This window comes from Pipistrellus hanaki, assembly GCF_964339955.1.
Source record: "Pipistrellus hanaki genome assembly, chromosome: 17".
In the NCBI taxonomy this organism is placed as follows: domain Eukaryota; kingdom Metazoa; phylum Chordata; class Mammalia; order Chiroptera; family Vespertilionidae; genus Pipistrellus; species Pipistrellus hanaki.
In genome coordinates, this window is record NC_140519.1 from 19,066,859 (window position 1) to 19,081,803 (window position 14,945).

The following is a 14,945-nucleotide window of genomic DNA, read 5'->3' on the forward strand; positions in this document are numbered from 1 at the left end:
GCCAATACAGCTACTTTCAGTTCTCTTTCCTCCTTTTCCAAGCCAAGCTATTGGAAAGAACAATGTACTACATTTTCTTTCAAGCCACAGTGCCTACCTCCAAAGCAAGACAAAGTGCCCAGACTTGATAGTATATTATAACCCATTCACGGCATCACTCCCAAATGCTCTCAGGACTTCTTTCAGAGCTACAGCTATTATCATTCTAATGCCATTGCCAGGACGTCTGGAAACAGAGTATGCGCAATTCAGAGTCAGATGGGTCTGGACTCCTGATTATCCCCCAGCTGTGTTTCTGGCTTACCTGGGCTTGGGAATCATAAAGATACAAGGTTTTAACAGTTTCTCCTCCTCATGAGATCTGTGTAATCATCATGTTTTCTTGAAACCACTGATCTCTCAACTTTTTATTTCTACTACGCTATCTCTGATTACCTTCCCTTTCACTTTGGAATGGTTCCCCTCTGCATTTTTTCTCTACCTGAAGGAACTCCCAACTGAGTTCAATATACAGTTTAAATGCAAACCAAGTCTTAACCATTTCTGGAATTAAATTCTGAATACAAATCCTCCCCAGTTTCCTCATCTGTACAGTGCTTTTGACTATTATCTCTATGGATTTAAAGGAGGAAGAGATCACTTATGCTTGGGAGACTTAAGAAAGCCTTCATTCAGCAGGTGATCATTGTGCAAACCCTTGAAGGATGTGTGATATTTCTTTAGGGCAAGATGGATGCCCTACATCTGTCTACACTCCTGGCATAGAAACCCTGAGCCTACCAGAGTAATCACCTAAGGATCATGGACAGAGATGAAACTTTAAACATGTTAAATTTTACAATACTGCCCTGGCCAGTGTGGCTCAGTCAGTTGTTCCATTCACCAAAAGATCCTATGCACCAGAAGGTCACAGGTTCAATTCCCAGTCAGGGCACATGCTTAGGTTGCAGGTTTGACTGTGGTTGGGGCACATGCAAGAGGCAACTGGTCAGTATTTCTCCTCACATTGATATTTTTCTCTCTTCCTCTTCCTTCCTCATTCTCTCTCTCAAAAAAAAAAAAATCAATAAAAACATATTAAAAATCCTTATTTAGCTGAAACCAGTTTGGCTCAGTGGATAGAGCATCAGCCTGCAGACTGAAGGGTCCCGGGTTCAATTCCGGTCAAGGGCATGTACCTTGGTTGCGGGCAAATCCCCAGTGGGGGGTGTGCAGGAGGCAGCTGGTCGATATTTCTCTCTCATCGATGTTTCTAACTCTCTATCTCTCTCCCTTCCTCTCTGTAAAAAATCTATAAAATAAAATAAAATCCTTATTTTAAAAAATTTACAATTCTTAGTTATGATTGTACCTAGTCCATTCATTCAATAAATTTCTACTTCTATCTTTGATTTGAAATAGGCAATACCTATTGAGGTGCTATAATATTTATAATAGTCAAAAAAGCAAGCAAAGGATCGTTTCAGTAAGTGTGATTGTGAAATAAATTTCTAAAGAGCATACTTATTATTAATGATAGGCAGTGTATTATGTACTTCTTGGCTTGTCATCCTGTGTATGGAGTACATGTTGTAAAGGAAGAAAAGCGGGTAATTATATTTCACATGAACATCAAGTTGAATATTCCTTCCTTGTAGCTTTGTAAAGTAGACTGTGGCAAGATTGTCTATAGTTAATGCCAGGAAAAATTTTTTAAAATGTCATTTTCAAAATGTCTTTCAGATAAATAAAACCTGTTAAAATCGTTTTCAGTTATTGAACATGGATCTGTTCCCCCTTAAACTCTGTCGATAAGTCTGAATTATTTTATTATGTTGGTAATTTGCTGTATCAAATCTTGCTTAGCATGAAATTACATAATAAAGTTAATATCAGAAAAAATAAATATCAATATTAGTATTAATTAAGCCATTGTTGGTGGACTCAAATAAGTTTGCTATAAAAAAGTTTTGATTCTACCTATATTTGTCTTAACAAGGTGCAAACTTAGGGCTCAAAAATAAATAAGTTATTTTTTAATCTTGTTCTATAAATATAGAAGTTAATTTTTATCTTGGATATCTGTTTTAATAATTGCCTTCAAGATATTTATCAGAAAAGCATAGTTGAGATTGTGTCACTAAGATTTGTGTATTCTGCATTAAAATGATCTAAGAGGTTCTAATATTCATTAGTATTTCATATCTTAATCTCATCCCCAAGGAGTTTATTGCAGGACCTTGTTTGGGACTATAATTGTTGTGTTGGTTTTAATAGTATCACAAACTATTGAAGTTTATATAACATTCTGGACTGTACTCATTGGAGAAAATTTCTAGCATCTCTTGTGAATGTGATGTTTGAAATACTCTAACCTGATTTTGGAGATAGAGCCAATCACTATTTGGAGGGGACTTGGCATTTTCTCCTTCACCCACCCCTCACCTCAAATCCCATCCAGAGTCTTTCCTTGGTTCCTTGGGAAACTTTGCTATATGTATTAATGAGCTTTTGCTGTGTACCAAAAATTCTCAGTGGTTTGCAATAACAAAGCATTTACATCCTACCTATAGGTTGACTGGGCAGCTATAGCAGCCCTGCTCCTAGCTGTGGTCAGTTTCAGGAACGTTCCATGATTCTTAAATTCTGAGATCCAGGTTGAAAGAACAGTGGCTCCTGAGCCAAACTCTTCTTTAGGTAGAGGGTGGGAATGCAAAAGCCTGAGAGGTCATGTCAAATCATGCAAGCACATTCAAAGCTTTTGCTCACATTCCTTGGCCAAGACAACTCATATGGCCAGCCCCACCATCCATGGAGAGGGTAAGAAACTCTTCATATAGGTGAGGAAGGGAAGACAGAATGAGTACTTGCTGAATATTCCCTCATTCAACAAACCTTAGTAGACCAGAGATAACAAAAATAAACAGTCTTGCAGCAGGAAAAGTCGTCACTGGTCTGTAGAAACTCTGAAATCTTCCTGGGCAGATATTGCCAAAACTCCAACCTCGAGGTAGATTTCCTTGATCAGGCTCCAGTTCTGTTCCCTGGGAATACATCTTCTTACCATTGTTCTCATGGCCCAAGATTCTTTCTGGCCATATCTGAAGGAGAATATGTTCTCCCTAGCAGTGAGCAGCTTTCTCATCCTGCTACTGATGGCAGAATACTGGGGATGCTAAGGTTTCTTTCTTTGTTTAAACAAAATTTTGATTAAGAATAATTTTAGATTTACACAAAAGTTGATAAGATAGTTCAAGGGTTCTCATTTACCCAATACCTGGTTTCCCTTATTAAAAACATTAAATTAGTGCGGTACATTTGTCACAATTCATGAACAATATTGATACATTATTATTATCCTAAAATAATTTTTTATGGCACAAAGAATCACAGTCTCATTTGGGCCGGGGGCGGGGGGGGGGGGGGGAGGGGGAGTGGGGAGAAGGGGGTGGTGGGAAATGTCACAGTCTCTTATTTCAGACCAGGGTACTTGGAGATTTAAATTTATCTTTACAATTATTTTTAAAAAACACTGTGATTCAATTAGACAATGAAACAAGAACCAAATCCACAATAATTTTTAAGTCATGTCTCCTTCTCTCTAAACTTAATTACAAGTAGTTAGAGCTTATCAGATTTTGCAGAACCTATTCTCTCTCTCTCTTTCTCTCTCTCTCTTTTTATGTGCCATTTTGTCCAGATTCAAAAATACACTGGGTGCCACCTTAATCCTTTCAAAGGTTTACCAAAGAATGTGCTGCCAATTTTTATTTGATCTTTGTCCTGAGACAGGATCTTATTTAGCATTTTAACCAGCTTTTGTGGCCTTAAGCATTTCTTAATTTCTTCTTTTTCTATTTAAAGATAAGAAACAGTTTTATTTTTTAAATTTGCAAGTCCTGGAATTTCTGGAGTTACTCTTTACTCTTTCATCCCTGCCTGCAAGCAGGCCATTGTTTTCTGTAACAAAATCAGTAACCAACTCATTGCTGGTAACAGCCTGTCTTGAAATCTCATCACCAAAATCACACATTATCACATATATTTTTGTCTTCAAATTATCAAGGATGACAGTTTTACAAAATATCTGCTACTAGAGAGCATGGATCATCATTTTTCTAGTCTCCAACATTTTCTTACTACCTGCTATTCAGTTCCAAGACCAAGGACACATATTTTAAGTCTCCATCACAGCAGCACCCAATTTTTAGGAGACAATTCCTGTGAGTCAGTTTTTGCTTCACTAATGCTGTGTGATAAACAACCACCAAATCTCAGTGACCAATCAAACCTGCAGGTGGTTCAGTTCTGCTTCTCTGTCTCATTCCAGGCAGGGCCCAGGTGGATGGAAAAGGATCTTGTTATGCGAGAGGGCAGCAATGCAAAAGGCCAGGCCAAATCGCACAAGCACAGTAAGCCTTTGCTCACATTTTATTGGCCAAAGCCAGTCACACAGTCAAACCCAGTCAATGGAGGGAAGAAAGAGAGCAAATTTTATAATCTACCTCACCTTAGAAAGGGCTAGCCTTCATTATTTGTCATTTGGATGGTCACTAAAATCTAGGGGGAGTAGGGAGGGAGGGATGCAAATGTGGTTAGGGAAAATTTTTTTTTTTTTTTTAACTATCTGCCACTCACAATTCTAATCCCTCCTTTCATCTCCCTCAAGTAGCTCCTTACTCAAAAAAAAAAAAAAAAAAAGAGCAGGGCTGGGTTTCATCAATACCTAATTTCTGAGGGCGTGCAAAGACTTTCCAGCTTCACTCCTGAATGTTCCTCGGCACTCCCTGTGGGCCGCTGTCTTGCTCTTCACGAGTTGTGTCCAGCTCCAGATATTTCTCCTTCTGGCCCTGCTACCTCTGCTGCAGATGAGAGTTCTCTTTCACCACTTCCTTCTAAGGGGGATGATCCTCTTGTCTTTTTTTTTTTTTTTTTTTTTTTAAGGAATTTACGATTATCTGATAGGTCTCCAACTTCTTTCTTAGCCTTGGGCAGAGTGAAGAAGTGAAGGCCGAATTGCTTGGGCATGGTCCTGACCATCCCATCTCATTCCTCATTATCAAAGCCAGATGTACCTTTGTACTGCTCCTTCTGGGGTACTGGAGAGCAGGCCCTAAACTTGTCTTTAGCCCCTACATTTTTCTCAGTGCCCTTTTCTCCTCATCCCTACCAGTTCCAGTTCCTTCAGGTCATCCTCACCTCTAGCTTGGCTTCCTGCACCAGCTTTCAAGACTGGCACTACCTCTAGCCTACCCACCTCCAAGCTACTCTACTTCAAATTGACCCAGAATGTTCTTTCTGGGCGAAAATTTGATCTCGTGGCTTTCTTGACTTAAATCTTTCAGTGTTTTTATACTTTGCCTCTAGTAAATAAAAGATGGCTTTCTATGTGTGTCCCCTTTTGCCTCCAAATATTCAAATTCAGTAAAGGGTCAAGCTTTCCCCCGCCCACTCATACTCCCATACCTCCAGGCTCCTGGATGCAAGTGAAATGGCTGGACACTCTGCTGGACAGGCCTGTGGGACAGCAGAGTAGCCTGAAAGCCAGAGTGCCCCACAAGATATCCTTTGCCCTGGGCCAATGCATCCCTACCCCAAGCCAGACCTCCCCAAACAGGGAAATGCCTACTGACAGAAAGGTAATCGAACTACCGGATACATGATATTAGCTCCACAAATAGTGAACTCTTAAGGCCTGCGGCCACTAGTACCTGTCTCTGTGGTATGAAAAGTACATAAAGAAAGAGAAGTCAGGAAATCGGAAATAAATCACTCCTTTAGGATTTCAGAAACTAGAAGAAAACAGTTCCTGTCTGAGGCAGAGTAGATGCCCTCCTGAGGTACCTTCTTAAGATTCTCTGGCAGCACTACTGGGAGGTGGAAGACCTTTATTTTTTATTTTATTTTATTTTTTTGTATTGTTCATGAAGAGGTGCAGGGAGCTAGCATGATCACCAAGCTGATAGCATTGTTAGGACAAGTCCTTAAAAGCCATGTTTACTCATAAACAGACCCCTCTTTCTGGAACAATATTGCTGTTCTCTATTGAAATGATTCTAATCAAGGCTTTTTTTGTGTGTTTTGTTTTGCTTTCAAGTAGCAAATACATCAAGCTTACTCAAGCAAAACAGTGTGGTTTGTGTAAGGATTCTGAGATCTCTCATAAAACTCAAGGTCAAGAAAGTGTGCTGAGTGACTGAAATGAGGAATTGGCTACAGTCGTAAAAATTGAAGCCAAATTGAGCAGTCTGTGTTGGTATTGAGGTTTCCATGTAATTATTATTGCCACAGCCCAGGAGACCAAATGCTGGGCTTGTCAAGTGCTAGCTGTGTCCAGCCTCTCGGTCTCCCTGAGACTGACCCTCCCACCACTATGTACAGGGAACCAGCATGTAATAACTGGACAGCCACTGTGGTATGTGGAACCAGACCCGGCATATGATCCAAAGGCAGTTTATCCATTGCTGGCCAGAAACCCGTTAAGTGGGTTGGTGCAAAGGTCTCACCCCAATAATATCAATGGTAGTTAGCCAAGACAATTAGTTTGGATTGGGAAATATAGAAGGACTGGCCAGTGAGTAATAAAGGTGAATGGAACCAATTTACAGAGACACAGATGCCATAGTTAAGAGACCAGGCTGGCTCAGAAGGCTGAAGATTATCATTGGCCTCTAGCAGTTTCTTTCCCAGTTCTACCCCTGTTTCCCCGAAAATAAGACATCCTCTGAAAATAAGACCTAGCGCAACTTTGGGAGAAAAAATTAATATAAGACACTGTCTTGTTTTCGGGAAAACAGGGTAGTTTATAGGTACTTCCTACAACATATCACAGACTAAGTGGCTTAAACAACAGAAATTTATTTTCTCCCAATTCTAAAGGCTAGAAGACTGATATCAAGGTATTGGCAGGGTTGATTTCTTCCTGGCTGGTAGTTGTCATCTTCTTCCTGTATCCCCACCATGTCTTTCCACTGTCATGCCTGTGTCCTAATCTCTTTTTATAAAGCTAGCAGTTAGATTGGATTAGGCTTCATGCTGATTACCTCATTTTAACCTAATTACCTCTTTAAAGACACTATCTCCAAAAATAATCACATTTTGAGATATTGGGAGGGTTAGGACTTCAACATATGACTTTGAGGGGTCCAATTCAGTTTATAATAGTGCCCCTTCCTTTTTAAAAGTGTCTTGTGCAAGCCTATGTGGTCAAAAGAACCTAAAAAAAAACAACCAAAAACAAAACAAAACAAAAAAACCCTGTATTCTAACTCTCTTGTAAGTGGCAGAAAACCAAGTTCAAACAGCCTTTAGGAAAAGGGGAATTTATTGGCTCAAGTAACTGAAAAGTTAGAAGTATCACTATCCATAAGCATGTCTGGATCCAGAACTCAAGTCAATTTATCTGTTAGGGTCCTGGCAGGAAATGGATGATGCCATCTAATAGGTTTTTAAGAAGGGTAATTACAATGATAAGGGCAGAGTTCAGGAAGATTACCAGGGATCCTGAAGTACCAAAGCAAGTGACTGGAACGTTGTCACCGTTACTAGGCATGAAGGGGCAAAGCAGGAGTGGTTATTGAAACCTGAAGACAGAGAGCTGTGGCAGCAGTCCCCTGACAGGAACTGTAGCCGTCAGTAGAGAGATGAAGGAGACCCCACGGGAAGGGATTGGGGAATAAGTAATCTGATGTGCCTGATATGACAGTACTCCTTCCTGGAAGCCAGAGGGGAAGATAGGTTACTAGAGTCCATTCTTAGTCAGCAGGTAGAGAGGAGAAGAAGGAAGATATGGGGGCAAATACCCAGCCCCTTCATTGAGACTTGGTCTCACTCTCCATGCTCTGTGTTAGTGTCTTTCTAAACAGGGTCTGAGTTCATCACCCTTACAGCTTGCAACCGGTGGGAAGAGAGCTCCTCTTGCCCAAGTTTTTCCAACAAAAATATAGAATTTAGTCTCATTGGTCTGGCTTATATCGCCAAACCAATCTCCATTTTAGTCTTTATTTATGCCCATCTCTAATTCAATCACTGTGGTCAAAGAACAATTAAGCTGGTCATGATCACCTGAATTCCCTTGGAGCTAGAAGAGTGGTGTTAGTCCCATAGAAACACATAGAGTGGAGTAGGGGAGAATGGCTGCCTAAAGGCAAATTTGGGTGTTCTTAACAGAAGAAGGGATAATACATAGAGGCTGGACAGGCAATAACAACTGTTGTTACATTACCCAGTCCTTGATAAATGTGTAATGTCTGATTGCATTGATTGGATGCATATGTTTTGAGAACTATTCATTGAACATAGTTGAAGCTTAATAAACATTTGCAAAAACATGTTGGAATATCCTATATAATAAAGGTAATATGCAAATTGACTGTCATGTCCTTGCACAAGATGACCACCCCCATGTGGTCATAAGAAGGCTGCCACAAGATAGCCAGCAGGGGAGGGCAGTAGGGTGACTGGGCCGGCGCGGGGGAGGTAGGGTAGTTGGGAGAGACCAGGCCTGCAGGGGAGGACAGTTAGGGGTGAACAGGGCAGTTAGGGACAACCAGGCTGGCAGGGGAGGGCAGTTGGGGGGAACCAGGTCTGCAGGGGAGGGCAGTTAGGGGAGCAGTTAAGCATCGATCAGGCTGACAGGGGAGTGGTTAGGGAGTGATCAGGCTGGCAGGCAAGTGAGCGGTTGGGAGCCAGCAGTCCCAGATTGTGAGAGGAATGTCCCAGATTGGAGAGGGTGCAGGCTGGGCTGAGGGACACCCCCCATCTTCCCCACCCCAGCCCAGTGCACGAATTTCATGCATTGGGCCTCTAGTAAATGGTAATAATTTATGGACAGAATTATTTTTTACAATCGACTAGGAGATGTTTCTGAATCTGAAGGATATTTTTCCACTTCTAGTCTTTATAGTGATCCTTATGAATTTTGACTTATGATTATTAACTTCTTGTTTATAAAAATCTAAATTTATGTCCAAACACTGCCTCTTTCAATGTACTAAATTATTTTGTAAACCCTGTTTATTTGCTTTCATTAGACCACAGTCTTGAGAATTTCTGGCTTGTTTACACACATAACCAAGTATTTTTTAGACTCATTTAGCAAAAGACCATCATAAAAAGAGGCAATAAACTGAAGTAAGATAAGTAAACAATTTAAATTTTACTGTTAAGAGGGCTTCTTTGTTTCTGCCCATTACAGATGACTATCAGTGTTGCTAAGAGCAGTTTATTGAACTGATAGAAATGAATATTGTCTTTAACAAGTAAAGCTGTCTTTATCTGATCTCAAAGGTGAGCTTGTAAGATTAATTCTTCTGGTGTTTGCTTGTCATTCAAGCATAACTTTTCTTCTGCCCACACCCACTGGTTTTTTGTCCAGCTCCAGCAAGTTTTTGGCAGTGGTTCCATCAATGGCTCTTTGGATAAGAAGCCCTGCCAGTGGGGCTTAAGCAGCATTCTGCAGAGAGTGAGATCAGGGAATCAGATTGGGCTGACATTGAAAAATCAAAGAATTTCCAAAGTATAAGCATCACTATTTTTAAGGTTTTAATACCATTGAAAGTTTCAGTTAAGAAAACTTCCTTTATTTCTCTTATATTCTGGAGGGCAATGATTTCTTTATTTCATAAATATTTATGCATTGGACAAAAGAAGCAGGAACCTCATCTTGAAGGAATTTATTCTCCTGTGGGGGGTCCCCAAATGTATGGATGATTGGGATTGTCATGCTATCTGCAAGTATACATGGGTAAATGTGTGCAAGGTAGTGCACCTGTTGTCCATTCATCCTTGCAAGAATACCCCAGGGAGAATAGGAAGGAAAGTCTGAAGTTATGAGCATCTGCTTTTCCATCATCTGTGCCAACAAAGACAAGCAGCATTGTAGATAGCGCCCCAGATCTCACCCATTTAATTGTGGAATTCATGACAAATAGCAAGAGCTGAAGATTGCGCTTCTTTCTCATCTCTTGCTTCAAGTGTTCTTTTTGTCCCCTTTCTTTCAACTCCTGTAGTGCTTAGACTTCAATATATAATCCCTTATAGTAGTATCTGGATTTTTAGATGTCTCCCTCAGGGCAAGGATCAGATATAATGTTTTTTTATACTCCCCATAGCCTGTAGCCTTGGACAGAACAGAAGCTCTATAACTACTGGCTAAAATAACAGGAATGCTTTGCTCAGGTTAATATTAAACTTAGGTTGCATTCTCAAACCATAAACCACTCAGTCATTACAGGGCCATTTGTGTAGGAGCAGCTTCGAATGTACCAGTAATGGAATAGATCTGGTGGCTGGAGGAAATAAACCAGGCCTAATAAAAATCTAATTAATTAGGTCAAAACTGACCCAGAGATCATCAGAGCTGGGAAAGTTTATTTAAAAAATCATTTGGTGCATAGCCTGTCATTTTACAAAAAGGAAACAAGGCACTTAGAGGTTGTGACCTCAAGGTCACATTGAACTTAGTGATAGAACTCAGAACAGTAACTACAGTTTTGGACTAAGTTGTTGGTTGAAGAGTCAGGCCAGGGAGTCAACTAGATGTAGGATCAACCTGTGTTTGCCATGTCATCATCATAATAACTAGCATTTTTTAAAACCCTCTTTAAAAGTGTTCCTGGCACTGTGTCAGGTGCTTCCCATATGGTAATACACTACTTCATTTAATATTCACAGCCCATCGGAGAGAGGTACTTTCTATGAGCACATTGCAGTTTGCCTTTGCCCCTACCGCTAAAGATGCTTTTGTTAAGATTACCAGTGATCTCCTCATTACCAAACTCAATAGATACTTTTTATTCTTTATCAACTTGATGATTACGGGACATTTGACACTGACTATCTCCTTGAACAATGCCTTCTGATTTCCAGGACACCACACCTGGCTCTCTCCCACTTCCTGGCAGAGTCTCATCAGAATCCTTCATTAACTTTCTCCTTTGACCTACTACCTAAGCTTCTGACTCTTGTTTTCTTCATGGATGTCCATGCCTTACCAGAACCTGTAATGGCTCATTTCTCCCTGTGCCAGAGAGCACTAGAACCTATACAGGTTGCGCAGCACTTCCCTGCAGCCCAGGAAACTTCTCTAGGCAACGTTTCACCCACTACTTAGAACCTTCTTTTTTTGTTTTGTTTCCATCTCACTCCCTGGAACAAGGATCTGTACTTTCTGCTAACCCTCTTTGCACGCATGACTTATTTAGATGATCTGCCTGGCTTTTGAGTCTACTGTAACAAAAACAAAATTATTAATACATGAGTCTTTCCAACCTTTCCCTTCCGCCTAGCCTCTAAAAGGATCCTGACTGTGCAGGTTTCATTTCTTCTCCCTCTTTACCCTTCAGATAATCCTCTTCCTGCTTACCAGACTTATCTTTGGGGATTTTATTGTCAATGTAAGAAAACATCCAGACCTGCAGATAATTTTTATGAGTTTATTTGAGCTAAACTGATGACAAATCAAATGCTCCAGCAAATGACAGTTTTGCACCTTATTTTGTACATCAAAATTAAAAGAGACGGTATAAGGGGGTTATATGAAATCCATTGGTGAAAGATTAGGAAGGTGAGAGAAAGCAAAGCTAGAAAATCTCTGGGATTGGATAAAAGTAAAATGAATAGGCATATGCTTCTTTTACATGGGTAGGGATAGGACAGTTAACAGTTAACAACACAATAATGATAACAATAACATTGAGGGGTTCTGTGGGTTTCTGCTCTGGTGGAAAATTATGGCCTGAAATTACCCTAACATTCCAAAGGTAGGCTATTATGGATGCAAAAAGACAATAGACAGGCTCAGTTAAGATAAATATTGATCTTTGTCAAGGAAGATAGTGGCCTAGGACAGTGGTAGGCAAACTCATTAGTCAACAGAGCCAAGTATCAACAGTATCATTGAAATTTCTTTTGAGAGCCAAATTTTTTAAATTTAAACTTCAAAATAGACTTTCCCAGGCTATAATATTTTGTGGAAGAGCCACATTCAAGGGGCCAAAGAGCCTCATGTGGCTTGCGAGTCACAGTTTGCAGACCACTGGCCTAGGACATGACTATCTGCCAGGACTCACTTTTAGTTAGGAAGTTTTCATTTCAGATCATCCTTTGTGGTCAATTTAGGTCTCTAAGTTTGTAACGCCAGCCATATGGGCTTCCCTGTGTTAGTCAGGTTTAGTATGTGACCTCTTTTTCATCCACATTATGATATAGAATGAGGAGGAAGTGGAAAGGAGGTAGGAGCAGGAGATGTGGGGGCTAAAATTGGGGCCAGGCTTTTCAGGATGGGTAGGAGGACTGGAGGAGCAGTTTGTGATAAGAGGGAAATGGGAAAGAGATTGGGGTCTTAATAGGTATTGCCATGGTCTATGCGTTCATTCAAAACAACATGCTGAGCCACTTGATGTGTCTGAACTCTTGAAATAGCTAATTTACATGTCGTGCCATTGAGTATTCTGGTTGTTGTTGTTGTTTTTGTGCTTCTTTTCATTCACCACCTCTGTTTGTTAAACATTTAAATGATGCTTACGCTCAGCCTGTGTGGCTCAATTGGTTGAGCAACAAATCATGCACCATGAGATCGCCAGTTTGATTCCTGATCAGGACATATGCCCAGGTTGTGGGCCGATCCCCAGTAGGGGGTGTGCAGAAGGCACAGCAGATCAATGTTTCTATCTCTCTTTCCCTCTTCTTTCCTCTCTCTCTAAAAGCCAATAAAAACACATTTTAAATCATGTCTAAATTTTATCTCTTCTTCAAAGCCTTCTTTGATTGTCCTAAGTGAACCTGATCACTTTCTCCTTCATACTACCTTGAATTTACCAGTATCAAAGCAATTATCACAATGTACTGCAATTATTTTATTTATTCAACCATCTCTGCTCCTAGACAATGAAATAAATCTTTGAGGAAAACCATTGTACCTTATTGTTGAATTTCTAGTACCCAACATGATATCTAGTTTCTAGTAATTGCTTAATAAATAAGCATTTATTAATTACTTTAATGAATGAGCAATAAAATTATGAGGCTGTCAGAAATCCAAACAAAAGTTGGAAAGATAGGCTTCACAAAATTAAATGATTTGCCCAAAGTTACACAGCTACTACGTGAGGGAGCAGGGGTTGAATCTGGTCTGTTACTATAAAGCCCATATCTTTTTTCATAATAATTATACCACCTCCTAGCTGGTCAAAGCTCTTCTTGTACTTTGAAAGTTTCTATGCTACTAGCGATAATATCCTCTCTCTTTATGGTGACACTAGAAGCCCGGTGCATGAAATTCATTCGCTGGTACAGTCCTCAGGCCTGGCCTGTGATCAGGGCCATCTTCCCCAGCTACTGGCAGCCAGCCCTGCCCCCCACCGCCACCTTTCCTGGTTCCCTGCTCACCATCGGGGGATCAGAGCCTGCCGACCAGGGGGAGGGACAAAGAGATAGTCAGTGCACCTCATAGTTACTGGTGGAGCAGTCATTCTGGTTATTCCACTGTTAGGTCGATTTGCATATTTTTGTTTCCTGGTCATCAGCATTTTTAAAAACCCTCTTTAACAGTGTTCACCCCAGTACCTCCAAACCTTTCTATGCTGACCCCTATTCTCCTTCTGCACCAGCCCTCTCCCTCCCCTACCCCCATACTTCTACCTGCCCTGCTCTGCCCCACCTCCATACTTCTTCCTGCCCTGCTCTGCCCCACCTCCATTCTTGTGTACCAGTAATGGAATAGATCTTGCCTGGTGGCCTGAAGAAATAAACCAGGCCTAATAAAAATCTAATTATTAGGTCAAAACTGACTCAGAGAACAGGGAAAGGGGCAAAGGAGGGTTGCTGAAAGTGATTAGGGAGGCAGCTGGGTGAAAGTGGGGGCGGGGAGAGTTTCCTTCTGATGAGGGGCTTCAAAGGACAGCAGCCTCCAGAGACACAGTTTCTGATTGGCATCTGGCAGGACAGCTCAGTTGCAGGTACACGACTGGGAGTGCCTTTCTGCATGCAGCTCCCTGGAGAGTCTTTTCTGGCCAAGGAAAGATTGGTTCTAACCATTTCTCCTGGAGCCAGGGCTGCTGAGTGGTCAGGAACAAGAGGGAAGAATGGAGGTGGGGCAGGGCAGGAAGAAATATGGGGTAGCAGACTGGGGGGTGGGGGAGGGAGAGGGTGAAATCTGTGTGGGGTTAGAGGGCTGGTGCGGAATGAGAGTTGGGGTGAGCATAGGAATGTGTGGAGGTACTGGTGGAGTAAGAGGGACCAGCAGATGCCAGAACAGGGGAAAGGGTCTACAGAATCAGGTGGGGGTCTGCAAGGGTGAGTATAGACTAATTCCCTTCCCCAGACCCTGCCATCCCAGGTGGCTAGTGGGAGGGGCCCATAGCAAGGCACTGAGCCCCCTACACTTTGCGTCTGAGGCTCCAGAACATATGGTTCACATGCCCGCCCCTGCCATCCCTGCCATTCCTGCCCACGTGCTGCCTTTTGGAACGCATTTTCAGACACAGGGATTGTTTTTAAGTTAACGCTTTTTAATTCACTCTGTTACCCACTTGTCGTTTTTTATTGAAAAAAGACGGATTCTGTTGGTGTGTGTTCTTCGGCCAGGGTGCTCTCCACACAGCGAGACATGGGGGAATGAGTAAACAGGATCAGGAGGCAAGGAACAGGGAAAGATACACAGAGCAAGACAGACAGACACACGACACAGGGTGCTGTGGACGGGGATAGAGCTTCCCAGCCGGTGAGAGGGCTCACCCTGTGTGCAGCTCCCAGGCCCGGAGTCAGCTAACTGAAAGTCCTGGATAATTAGAGCTAATTACATGTGTGCAAACAGCCACAGCAGAGGCCCCAGGCCAGCCACCCCTCCCCCAGCCTTCTTCTTGCGATCCCGCCCCAGCAAAGGGGCTTTGCTGGCAGTTGGGGCTGAGCGCCTGGGGGAAGGGCACACAGGCGGAGTGTCCCTGGTGCCCAGGGGTTAGGGTGAG